Raw genomic sequence first — 13,443 nt, 5'->3', positions numbered from 1 at the left:
AGCACTTGTTTATTAGCCTTGTCACTTGTTGTCAAAGATTGAGTTGTTGTTTTTCTAAACGTCGGAGATCACCTACTCTCGCATCTTGTTTGTAACTTTAAAGAGACTTGCTAGGATCTCTCTTTCTTATCCCTATTGATTTTGTTGTCACTATCTTAGACTATTGTTATTGGTCTTTAGGTGGTAGGACTTGTTTCCCTTTAACTTTAGGTGATCCCCCATGCTTGGTGCAAATGTGTTTGTTCTTAGTGTTATCTGCTTGACTATAGGCAACCAAATGGAACCATTTCCTTCATGATATCCTTAAGTGTATAGCAACCAACATTGCTTCCCTATAGCTATATCCTATTATTTATTTCTCTTTTATTTTGCCCTTTTTTGTCTCATTATTCTCTAGGACAATGATATCACCTAACTAGCTAGTTTGTGATTTTTTAAAAAACCTTGTACAACAAAGTCGTCAATTTATTTATCTTATTGCAAGCTAAAGCATTTAGATGAACATGCAAGATCTTATGTGATTTTGAAATTTATACAAGTTTAGATAGAGTTTCCACCCTTTCACTATGCCCTTTCACCCTTCTCCTTTTATGCATGTTGTTCTCAACTTTTGGCCTCAACCTTCATGGCATTTTCAAGACCAATAGTTGGAACCCTCTTCTCTTTCCAATGAAACAACATCATCAAACCTACAAGAATCCTCAACTACAAAGCCTTGTTCTAATCCTTTTAGCATATTAGCCATTTAATGGCTCAACGTAGAGCAAGACTTTTATTTGGATGGGCTTGCACATGAAACAGATTTGTGTTTGCTTGCTTGTAAGCCTTAGTTAGATTATTCCATTTGTTTTTATTAGGGTTAAAGGCGCCTCTGCCTAGCCATCCGTGTGTTACTACACTCACAGTACCCGCCACTGTACACTGCAGGTGGCAGGCGCCCATCACTGTCACTTTATTCTTTATTCCTTTAGTGATAGTTTGAATAAAGGAAGGCCCAGCCACACATTGTGACTGCTAGAGTTCCCATTTGGTCCCTCTCTCTTTCTTGCTCTTACTCTCCTGCCATAGCTCTTCCAAGCAAGCTTCGATCCTTCTCACCTTTCAACTAGTATCAGAGCATGGTTGCTCGAGCATTCCGACACTACAACACTAAAAGAGACGCTAACCTAATTAGTGACACTAAGCAAATAGCGACGCTATTAGTTAGTGATGCTAATAATGATGCAAATAACGACGATTGCAGAGTAAATTTTCGACGCAAATAGCAACAGTTACAGGGGGAAAAAAGATGAAACCCTTTATATCTTCTCTTCGCACCTTCCCTCCCTTCTCCCTTGCACACTTCTCTTTCTTCTTCATGTATATGCGGTGGCGGCGGTGACAATGGTGATGAGCTCTCTCTCTCTCTCTCTCTCTCTCTCTCTCTCTCTCTCTCTCTCTCTCTCTCTCTCTCTCTCTCTCTCTCTCTCTCTCTCTCTCTCTCTCTCTCTCTCTCTCTCAAAGCTTTAAGCTCTCTCACACTCTCTTTCATTCTTTCTCGCAAATGTTTTCTCGGCAAAGGTCACGCTCGGGTTTTCGAATTTTTTTTCTCAGATTGGCGTCGCTATTAGCATCGATATATGCATCGCTATTAGCGACGCAAATAGGGATGCTAATAGCGACGCTTTTAGTGACACCGCTTTTTTGCGTCACAAATGGCTGTCGCTATTGCCCCATTCCCTTGTAGTGCGACTTGGTTCACGACTCCTTCAGCTTCCTATGGATTACCTACACTCATTGGGTCTCCTTCCCGACAGCCATAGCCGACTCTCTTGAGCTCCTGTTACTCTCCGACTTCCCGAGGCACTTACCTAGTCCATTTTGGCACCCTCGGGGCATTCATTTAGAGGTATTGGAGCTCTCTTTTGTTATTTTACTTCAATCCACACGTTTTGTGAAGTAGGACAACCATGTCCTCTTACTTCTTGTGATGCCTACTCTCTACCAGTGACTTTGCCCTTCAAGAGGGAGCTCTTAGGGGTCCTCGACTACTCCTCCAACCTTGCCTTGACCTTGCTCGACCCTTCCATATACCCGAAATCAGTTTGGGCTAGCTTGAACACTTGCAAAAAAAATTCATTTTTTACTTCAGCCTCCCTTGGCACTCATTGGCAACTTGAAAACACTTCATTTAACACTTGGAAACACCCCCGTGATGCTCAACATTAGTGGTTATCATTGGCATTGATTTGTGGACAGATTTACCTCACTCCAGGACTATTTTCCATAGTCCACAAGTAGCCACAAATAGTGTTACATTAGCACATTATGTTTATGCTTGGTTGGCATTGACATTGGTTGCTCGATTCGAATGCACCCTAAATGCTAGGGAAATGTCTGCCTATGATATGATATGATTTTGGGGCTGAATTTTTTGAGCCATTGGCTATTTTACATAGTCCACAAGAAGCCCAAAATAGGGCAGCCCCTTGTCATTACATTTTATGCTCGTGCTACATGGTCATTTGATGCCCAATTATGCCCGGTTGGTGCCTATACATATGGGGAAGTATGCCTATGGTTTGTATATGGTTTTGAGCTTGGACTGAGCCACTATTTGCTCAAATTTGGATGTTTATTTGCTGCTAGAATATTCAGGGCTGAAGCTTATTTGCTTATGTTTGGATATGCCTGTTGGATTCGGGCTATGTCTTGGATATATACAGTGATGTAGTGCCTCTCAGGGATCGACATAGAGCTTGGATTTTTTGCTCTCGAATCATTGGTTGAGCTTTAGCTTGCTTCGCATGGCATTTTGATCTTCATCTTTGATGTACTTATGGCATGTACTTTGCTTATGTTTGACCAGTCTTGACATGCTTGGCCTATGCCACTACTACATGCCTGTTACATTGTTTGGAGTTGGATGCTACTGAGCCTTGCTTTGGCTTGACATTTGATTTCCTAGAGCTTACTTTGGCTATTTCTTGGCTTGCTAGAGTTATAGTTTGGATGTACTTGATGTCTATGGATGCTAGGTGCTATGGATGCTATGTACAGATGCTACACGGCCTATAAGCTCATGAGATCTTATTTATGTACTTGATGTCTATGGATGCTATGTATAGATGCTACACGGCCTATAAGCTCATGAGGTCTTATTGATGCTTGATCTTGAATCTTCTGGCAGCACTGGTGCTATCATATGCCATTGTTGAGCTTCTTTGCTTGATATTTACGGCTTTTGTGCCAATGGAAGTGTCTAAATACACTTGACAGACATTGAGCAGGCGGCTTATGCTACTTGAGCATTCAGATACTTGAGATTAGGATCTTCACTTGGATGTTGCATGGTTGATATGTTGTGGTCCTCACAGATGTACTTGGGCTGATTTGGGGTTTGCACCCCTTGAGCATACACCTCTTTGTGTTAGGTCTTGCCAGTGTTGTGTACACTTTGCCCTATTACACAGGGGGTGTGTCGACTTACTGATGAATTCATTTGACATGCTTGGGTGTTTGCTTGATGTCCATATGACTGTCACATGCTAATTTATGCCCACTTGATGTTGGTTATGCTTTGACAGTCAATGGTTGACTTGGTGCATTCATTTTGCCTACAATTTGCTCTCATTGTACCTGGCTACAAAAGGATTCCTAGAAACAGCTACCTAGCAAGCTAATAGAATAGGGTCACTAGAACTATCCTCAAAAATAGCTCTTAGAATGCTCGATAATATATTTACAAGAGGTAGAAAATTGCTCAAACCTCCCTAGATACACTTAACCTAACACTAGGACTTCATGCCTTGATTGGACTTGGTCACAAGAAGCTTCTATGCAGCAAGAGGCTCCTTCTAGGTGCTTCATCGAATCTGTTTAGTATAGCAATAAAACAAAATTCATTAAATGCATCTACACTAAACAAATAAATGGCCATCTTGGCCTAATAAAATCAAACAATTCTCTACAAGAATAAATGGCTCTCCTGGCCTAACGAAATGTAACAATAAAGCACACCATTTAGCAACCTACTGCTAAAAGTAAACCCTTTATAACAAGTAGTTATGCATGGACTGACATGGAATTTTCATGTTGAATCATCCTAATTTTATGTACTTTTGATGGTACTTGGTGGGTAGCATCATTAGCTATCAGTTCATGGTCATTTTACCTTGGTTTTGGTGGTATTTTGGATATTTACAACAGAAAACAACAAGTAGTTTTGAACTGTCTACACCGTTTTGGACTGTTGTATGGCATCTTCTTCTACTGATAGTGCTATCTTCAACATCACTAAGCTTAATGGTACAAATTATGCCTACTAGAAGAGCCAAGTTTGGTAGGTATTGGTGTAGAAATCACAGATAAAGCCACTAAAGATGCATGACGAGCAGCATGAAACTATGACTGATGACGAATGGGATGAGCTTGATGAGTTATGCAAGTCCACCCTCATCTTGTCTCTCACTGAATAGATGCATTATAATGTGGTTGAGAAAGCATAGAGTGCTTGGCAGCTTTGGCATAAAATTAAGAACCTCTATGATAAGAAAAGTCCAACAAGTCAAATGTATTAGCTGAAGCAACTTATGGACCTACGCATGAAGGAGAATATGACGATGTTTGCACATTTGAGCCAATTCCATGCTATTCTCAAGAACTTGGCTTTGCAGGGCATTACCTTTAATAATGAGGTTACTCCATTATTTTTGCTTGGGACTCTAAGTGAGTCGTGGGATGTATTCTGCACTGCCTTATGCGCTCCTGCTACTATTTTGAACTTGTTTGATGTAGAGAGTGCTCTTCAGCAGGAAGAGATCAGCCGTAAGAACTTGGATGCCTCTCATGTGTTGCATGCTTTGACTGTTAGAGACAGAGTTGGTAATGGAAAGAATGATCGTGGGTATGGATGTGACAGAGACTCGCAGAAGTCTAGGTCTAAATCGTGTGGTAAATCATGCAATAAGTATCGTGGAAGAAATGCTAATGCGGCATGTCATCATTGTGGCAAGAAGGTTCACATACCCCCACAGTGTCATGAGTTGCACAATGAGAAGCACAAAGAGAAGGGGAAAGACAAAGTACAAGAAAAGTCCTATGATCGTAGCATTATGCCTACGAAATCCAGTATACAAATGGAGGAGATAAATGTCATGTAGACCGATGACTCCGATGGGGAGTACATACTTGTAGCTAGTTCTTGTGATGCCACGTTGTTGACCGAGGTTCACTCTATGTATACACAGTGCTAGCTTTTGGATTCTAGTGCTTCATTTCATGTTACACCATGCCGTGAGTGGTTCCATTCCTATCGCACTATCTCTAGTTCAGTTCACTTGGGTGATGACATGTCACTTGCTATTATTGGCATTGGGGATGTATGGCTGCAGTTCTCTACTGACTGTACTTTTCTATTATAGGATGTATGTCATGTACTTGCGCTTACACACAGTCTTATGTCTACATGGCAGCTTGATGATGTTGGGTTTCATGTTTCATTTGGGGATTCTACTTGGAAGATCACATGTGGCAGACTTGTGCTTGCTAAAGGTGCTAAGAGTGGTAGCCTCTATCCTCTTGTAGTTGATGGGTCCTCTGTTCACCATCTTTTGTCAGTGGGTTCTATCCCACATGTATCCCTTTGGCATGCCCATTTGGGCCATATGTCTTTGAAGGGAATGAAAATGCTTTCTAGTTTGCAATACTTACCGCCCTTTGACTATTCATGTTTTGATTCATGTGAGCATTGTCTTTATGGCAGACAGACTAGGAATACGCATAAGAAGTCTGGTCGGACACATATGGGTGAGCCCTTGGCATTAGTACATTCGGATATCTGTGGGCCCATGCTCTGGTAGTCTAAGGGTGGTGCAAAGTATTTTGTGACCATTGATGATTTTTCACGTAAAGTCTGGGTTGGGCTTACCCCATTAAGCTCAAGTCAGATATATTGGCTATGTTTCAAAGATGGCTTGTATTGGTTAAGAACCAGATTAGGCATAGGCTTAAATGCCTTACCCCCCCCCCCCCCCCCATACCCCACCCCAGAATGGTTTGGTTGAGTGGATAAATAGAACCATCTATGAGTATGTACGCATTATGCTTAGCCATGCAGGCCTACCACAGAGCTTCTGGGCTAAGGCAATCAGTACAACTGTGCATGTCATCAATAGATCACCTTCCAATGGTTTGGATTTCCAAGTTGTAGAGGAGGTATGGACTGCGAAACCTCAATCTTATGCACACCTACGTGTCTTTGGATGTGAGACATTCTGCCATGTGCCCAAGGACAAGCGGACTAAGCTGGATCATAAGAGTGCAAAATGCATTTTCCTTGCCTATGGAGATGTAGGTGAGATGGGCTACCGCCTCTAGGATTTGCAAGTGCGGAAAGTCATCCATAGCCATGATGTAGTCTTCCGTGAAGACAAGATGCATAGGTAGACTAAGAAGATAGTAAAGATACGTAGGGTTATATTCCATGAGGAGCCACGTGCTCCTGCACAGCCAGTTGAACAGCCTACAGTAGCAGTTAGTACACATGGCCAACATGTTGGATAATATGCTAGACATGTAGCAGAGTCTATAGTGAGACAATCTACTAAAGCTAGACGTCCACCTGATTGATTCGAGCCCTCGATGCATTATGTCTTGGTTACAAATACAGGAGAGCCTCTCACCTATGATGAGGCTATGCACAAGGGTGACAGTCACTCATGGGAGAGGGCTATGCAGTCTGAGATGGACTCCCTACATAAAAATATGACTTGGGATTTGGTTGCATTGCCTCAGGGCAAGAAGGCTTTGTTGTGCAAATGGGTGTACAAGCTGAAAAGTACCCCTGGAAACCCCAAGCCAGCTTTTAAGGCAAGACTTTTTGCTAAGGGTTTTAAACAGGAGCATGGAGTTGACTTTGATGAAGTCTTTTCTCTTGTGGTCAAGATGACTACCCTACGCTTGGTTTTGGCCTTAGTCGCGCAGCTTGACTTGGACATGTATCAAATGGATGTCAAGACTACATTCCTGCATGGGGATTTTCAAGATGAGATATACATGGAGCAACCGAAGGGCTTTGCAGAACTTGGTAGGGAGCACCTAGTGTGCAAGTTGAAGAAAAGCCTTTATGGCTTGAAGTAGGCACCTAGGGAGTGGTATCATAAGTTTGATGCCTTTATGTAGTCACAGGGCTACAATAGGATTGCTATGGATCTGTGTCTTTACACGAAGAAAGCTTGCGATGACTCATTACTTATTTTGGTACTTCATGTGGATGATATGCTGATAGCAGGAAAAGCTCATGATGAACTGGAAGCCAGGATATAGGAGTTCTGGGGTACACAGACTCCGATTATGTAAGACATGTAGATAGTAGGAAGTCCACTTCTGGCAATGTATTCACCTATGATGGAGGTGTTGTCTCTTGGATGTCCACGGTTCAGAAGTGTACGGCTCTCTCTACCACTGAGGCCGAGTATGTTGTAACCACTGAGGCTTGCAAGGAGGCCATATGGTTGGGCCGTTTGGTTCATGACCTTGAGATTGATTCTATACCAACACTACATTCGGATCCTATGAGTGCTATTTAGCTAGCTAAGCATCCGGGCTTCCATGTGAAGACAAAACACATTGAGGTGAGATATCACTCCATACGTGGGGTCGTGGAGGATAAGTCTGTTGACCTAGTCAAGATCTCCACCAATGAAAATCCTGACGATCTACTCACAAAAAGCCTCACTACTGAGCGCTTTGCCTTCCTTGAGAGATTGATGGGTGTTGGATGAGATGACATTTTTCCTCATCCTGTTGTACATGTATACATTGTACTATCTTTTATTTTTCTTTTTCACTCCTCACTAGGGCAGATTCACCTTTAAGTGGGAGGTTGTTGGGGTAAAGGTGCCTCTGCCTAGCCGCCCGTGTATTACTACACTAACAGTACCTGACACTGCACACTTCAGGTGGCGGGCGCCCATCACCGCCACTTTATTCTTTATTCTTTTAGTGAGAGTTTGAATAAAGGAAGGCCTGGTCACACATTGTGACTGTTGGAGTTTCCATTTGGTCTCTCTCTCTTTCTTGCTCTTGCTCTCTCACCATAGCTCTTCCAAGCAAGCTTCGATCCTTCTTACCTTTTAGTTTTTAAATTGGTTGTATTTGAAATTGATAGTATGCTACTCAATGCCTAACATTGAGGTTGCCTCAATTTAGATCCACTTTTATGAAAACACAAAATAGCATTGAACTTGATGGAGAACAATTCTAACTTCTTTTTTGACTATGAAGTTAATACATAGTGAAGAGCAGTTGGCCATTGATCAAGCTAAATGCAACGAGTTTATCCCAAACATTTCTTGAAGTGCTTGTTTTTATACTAGGGTAGCCTTAAGCTATGAAACATTTTAAGTGAGCACGTAGCACAAATGGAGGTACATGTATAATTAAAGAATATTTACATCCATTAAAAATAACTATTAATGAATGAAAACTCTCTCCCTCTTCCTCCCCCTCCTCCCCTCTCTCGGTGTGTGCATATGTGATTTTCAAAATAATTTTCTTATTGACTTACATGTTTGACAATCAAATTCATATTGACTTATGTGTTTGCAATCATAACAACTTTCCTTGTCACTACGGTGCAACATGGTGCACCTGCTTGGTGAGCTAATATAACCATCAAATTGATAACATTGCTTGCTCTCTCCTTCTCTGTGTGTATGTGTGGTTTTCAAAATAAAATTCATATTGACTTACATGTTCGAAAATCAAATTCGTATTGACTTACACATTTGCAAGCTCCATAACAACTTTCCTTGCCACTATGGTTCAACATGGTGGGCTTGCTTAGTGAGCTAATATAACCATCAAATTGATAATATTGTTCTCTCTCTCTCTCTCTCTCTCTCTCTCTCTCTCTCTCTCTCTCTCTCTCTCTCTCTCTCTCTCTCTCTCTCTCTCTCTCTCTCTCTCTCTCTCTCTCTCTCTCTCTCTCTCTCTCTCTCTCTCTCTCTCTCTCTCTCTCTCTCATTTTGAAAATAAATTTCATATTGACTTACATGTTTGCAAGTTGCATAACAACTTTCCTAAGCACGATGGTGCAGCATGGTGGGCTTGCTTGGTGAGCTAATATAACCATCAAAATGATAATATTGCTTTCAATGCGCTATTTGTTGCTTACTAATCTATTTATATTGTATTGTACATTTTCATTTTTACTTCCAAAAAGGGATGGCAAGCATTGGTCACAATGATATTTGTTTGAATCTTCCACAAAAAGGAGGAATCTCATACATGTTCTTGATGTATATTTTTTTTGACCAAGTCACATGACAAAAGAATTCCATTGTGTACTCACTAACAACCTTAAGTTCATTCTCATAAAAATGGCACACAACATCAAGTTACTTCTTAGAACTATGTAAAAAGCATATGGAACATTGCTTTAGTTCAAATTTACACAAGGCTTTTGGTACAATGCATAAAACTCATAGGCTTTTTCATTTTTTAAGCTTTCATACTATGTGTGTACTTCAGAGTACTTGTTAATTTTTGAAGCATTTTATCTATTCACTTGCTTCCAAAATCATATCTTCTAGACATTTGTGTATGTTATTCACTGCATTTTATCACAATACCTCGATAATTTGTTTATCTCAAAAAGTGATGTGTAAAACATTATTTTTATATGTGTTAGGAGTGGATACCTAATTAAATGTATATGAAAAGATACATAATGCCTTTTTAGAAGTGCGAATTGTGGGTTGCTTGTGTAATGTAGAGTGGTTTTTTAAAAGATTTTTTTTCACATCCCTCATTTACACACAAGCCATTAGACACCACACACCACTAGTTTTATTTCAAAAGAAGCACATTATTTTGATAAAGTTTTTTAGTAGATTAAAAGATAATAACAACAAGTTGTAGTAAATTTGTTCAAAACTATGAGAAAGGATATAATATTTTCAAAGCAACCAACACAAGTCTAAAATGGTAAGACTTCAGAAACTAATTCGTGAGTAACATGTGTTTCAAAGAAATTGACTTAGCTCAAATTATTACCCCACTCTAAATAACTTATGTTTTAAACATTATCTACTCAATATTTACATGTAAACTTTGAAGGATTTTTAATAACTTTCTTTACTCACTACCCAACATTGTGTCAAAAGCAAATGGGTGGACCTAGCTCAAGCAAATGTAGCAGGTGACATCATGACAAGCTTGGGATGTAGCTTTAGTCTTTGTTCTTTGGTCCACCTTTGTGGGCACCAAATTCAAAGGTAGACATCATTGCAATTGCGTCAAAAATTTGGAAATAGTTAATACATAATACCATTCCAATGCTAATATTGTATGAACTCAATAGATTCATTTTGTACCTTTGTTGAGAAAGGCTTTAACCGAGTGGTCATGGATTCATTCATCCATTTCAATCACAATAGCATGGCGATCTATGTATGTAGCAACTAATCCAAGAGAGTACTAATTCTAGCAAACAAGAGTCAATGATTGTATCACTTAGGTAGCCAAAGAGAGATATAATATACTTAGCCAAAAATCGCCCTCTTTGATAGCCACCCCTCACTTACCCTTTCTTTTTACCAAGTCTTCCTCTAGTACTCTAGAAAAACCAAACAACCCTACAACGTGAAGACATCTCAAGCATAACCTCTACAACAAACACCATCAATAAATTGGAAATATATAGTGCATCACACACTATGATTAAGTATGATGAGACCATCTCAAAGATAAAAAACGAGGTCACAACCAACATCAAGGTCATTCCCAAGGTGTTACTTCTTTGATTAATCATTGTGGATATTGAAGGTGGCTCTTGAGGATGACAAACACATAAAAGAAGGCATGCCATCTTTGCTTAATCTAGAATCATTGGCCTATTAATGAGAGCCTACAAAAATAAGATAAAAAGATAAGAAGTATGACATGCCTATCTAATGAATCCTTTATAGCATGAATTTAATAGTCCATCAAGGGATATACCCAAGTAACTCCGTCCAGAATTTCCATGGAATATCTGAACTTCATGGCCTAGGGCCACTTGAGTTTAGCCTCAGGGGAGCTCTACCTTATTTCCATGATGATTGACATGAAATAAGGGTTCCTAATTGGCTTTAAGGTCTCATAACAAAGTTTCTAGTGTTGGTTATGGATAGTTGCTTTTGCGAGACAACCCAAATTGAAGTAGACCCGTATCGCACTTGGTTTAAAGGGAGTGAGAAATGAGGGGAGCTAGATACATCCACCCCTCTATTCATAGGGTAGAGTCTCACTCTAGTCCCCTAAAATGACACTAAGCTAGGATTTAAGATGATGATCTAAGATGTTCAATATTTATCTTTTCTAAAAATTTCCTAGTCTAATGTTTCTTTTTTGTGGAAAACTGCTTGGCTAATTAGGATCACTCTACCATAGGACAAACTCATAAGGGATTCACCCTCCTACTTCCCATTCACAATGGGTTTTGCTTAATTTTCTAGTTACTTGTTGCATTAGTTTAACATATGCAAATAGCTTCCTTAATTAACTCCTTAAAATAAGGTTTGTTCAATAATATTAGCACAAATACAAATACAAAAACCAATACTTTTTCAGAAAACATAATCTTTATTCCAAAATTTATACAATTATTCTCTTAACATATCAATTCCATTTCATAAATAGAACTCCATTTTAGGTGGAGCAAGAGTGAGAGCACAAGCAGAAGCAAGAGGAAGTAAGAACTTTGGAGGCTCAAGTAAGAGAGAGCAATGGGATATATGGGAACTCCTATAATCACAATGTATGACATGCCTTCCCTTGTTCTATTATCATAGAAAGAATAAGAATAAAGTGACAGTGATGGGTGACCACCACATGTGTATACATGTGTAGGCACTATATGTGCAAAGTAATGTAGGTAACTAGGCACCAGTGGCCTTTAACCCTTGACAACCTTCCACATAAAGGAAAATGTGCCTAAGTGAGGAGAGAATAGATGTACATGTAAGTACAACACAATGAGGAATAGATGTCATCTCACCCTATGTCCATCAACTTCCTAAGAGGAAGGCATAATGTCTCATTAGGGAGACTTTTAGTAGGTAGATTTGCACGATTCTCGTCAATTGAGTTCTTAACAAGCTCTATTTGCTTGTCCTCAAGCACCTCTCTAATGAAGTGATAATGGACCTCAAAATCCTTAGTCTTTGCATGAAATATTGGACTACATGCCAAATGGATGGCACTTATAGAGTCCAAATGAAATAAATGAGTCATAGTCATATCAAGGTCTACAAAACCAGATGGCCTAACCATAGGGCATCCTTGCAAGCCTCAATGACTACAATATACTCAACCTGAGTAGTACTAGACAATGTCATGCATTTCTCCACCTTTGACATCCAAGAAACAACATCTTTGACAAAAGTGAAGACATAGCTAGATTATGGACTTCCTACTATTTGTATGACCTGCATATTCAGATTTTGTGTAGCACACGACCCTAATATCTTGGCCATCATAACAACTCTATATATCTACAATGCTCTTAAGGTATCTCATGATACCCTTCACATTGACCCAACATTATCGACTAGATGTTTCCATATAATGAGCCACAACTTCCAATGCAAATGCTATGCCAGGTCTAGTGGCTATCATGGTATACATCAAGCTGCCCCATTGTAGATGTATATAGGATCTTGACCATCATAGCCTTCTCATCATTTGACCAGGGATAATCTACATGACTAACCTTCACATGAGAACATAACGGCAGCCAATAGGCTTACCACCCTACATATAGAATCACTCAAGTATGATGTGGATGTACTCCTTTTGGGACAAGTAGAGAATTCCTTAAGAGCCATTGCACGTAATGTGTATACTAAGTATATGAGAGGCATGCCCCATGTCTTTCATCTTAAAGCTCTTCTTGAGCTAAGTCTTCAAAGCATTCAACTCAACATGAGCACTCCCAGTAATTAACATATCGTCAATATATAGTACCAAAATGATAAGGCTACCATCATGGGCCTTCTTTATGTAAAGACATAGATTCATGGTGTTGCGAGAATAAACTTGCGAATGCATAAAAGTATCGAACTTGTGGTGCCATTTCCTAGGTGACTGGTTAAGTCCATAGAGACTCTTTCTCAACTTGCACACCAGGTATTCACTACCCTTTTCCACAAAGCCCTTAGGATGTTATATATAAATGTCCTCATGCAAGTCCCCATGTAAGAAATCCATCTTAATATTCATTTGATAAAGCTCCAAATCTAATTGTGCAACCAAGGCCAAAACCAAGCACAAGATAGTCATCTTAACCAAGGGGAGAATATCTAATCGAAATGAACTCTATTTTCCTATTTAACACCCTTTGCAACCAAACAAGACTTGTGTGCTGGCTTAGGGCGACCAAGATACTCTTCAACTTATACACCCATTTGCATGGCAATG

The sequence above is a fragment of the Lygodium microphyllum genome, chromosome 8 (assembly GCF_053477565.2).
Source record: "Lygodium microphyllum isolate KBCC chromosome 8, Lygodium_microphyllum_v1.1.10, whole genome shotgun sequence".
Taxonomy (NCBI): Eukaryota; Viridiplantae; Streptophyta; class Polypodiopsida; order Schizaeales; family Lygodiaceae; genus Lygodium; species Lygodium microphyllum.
This window is presented reverse-complemented; position numbering follows the sequence as displayed.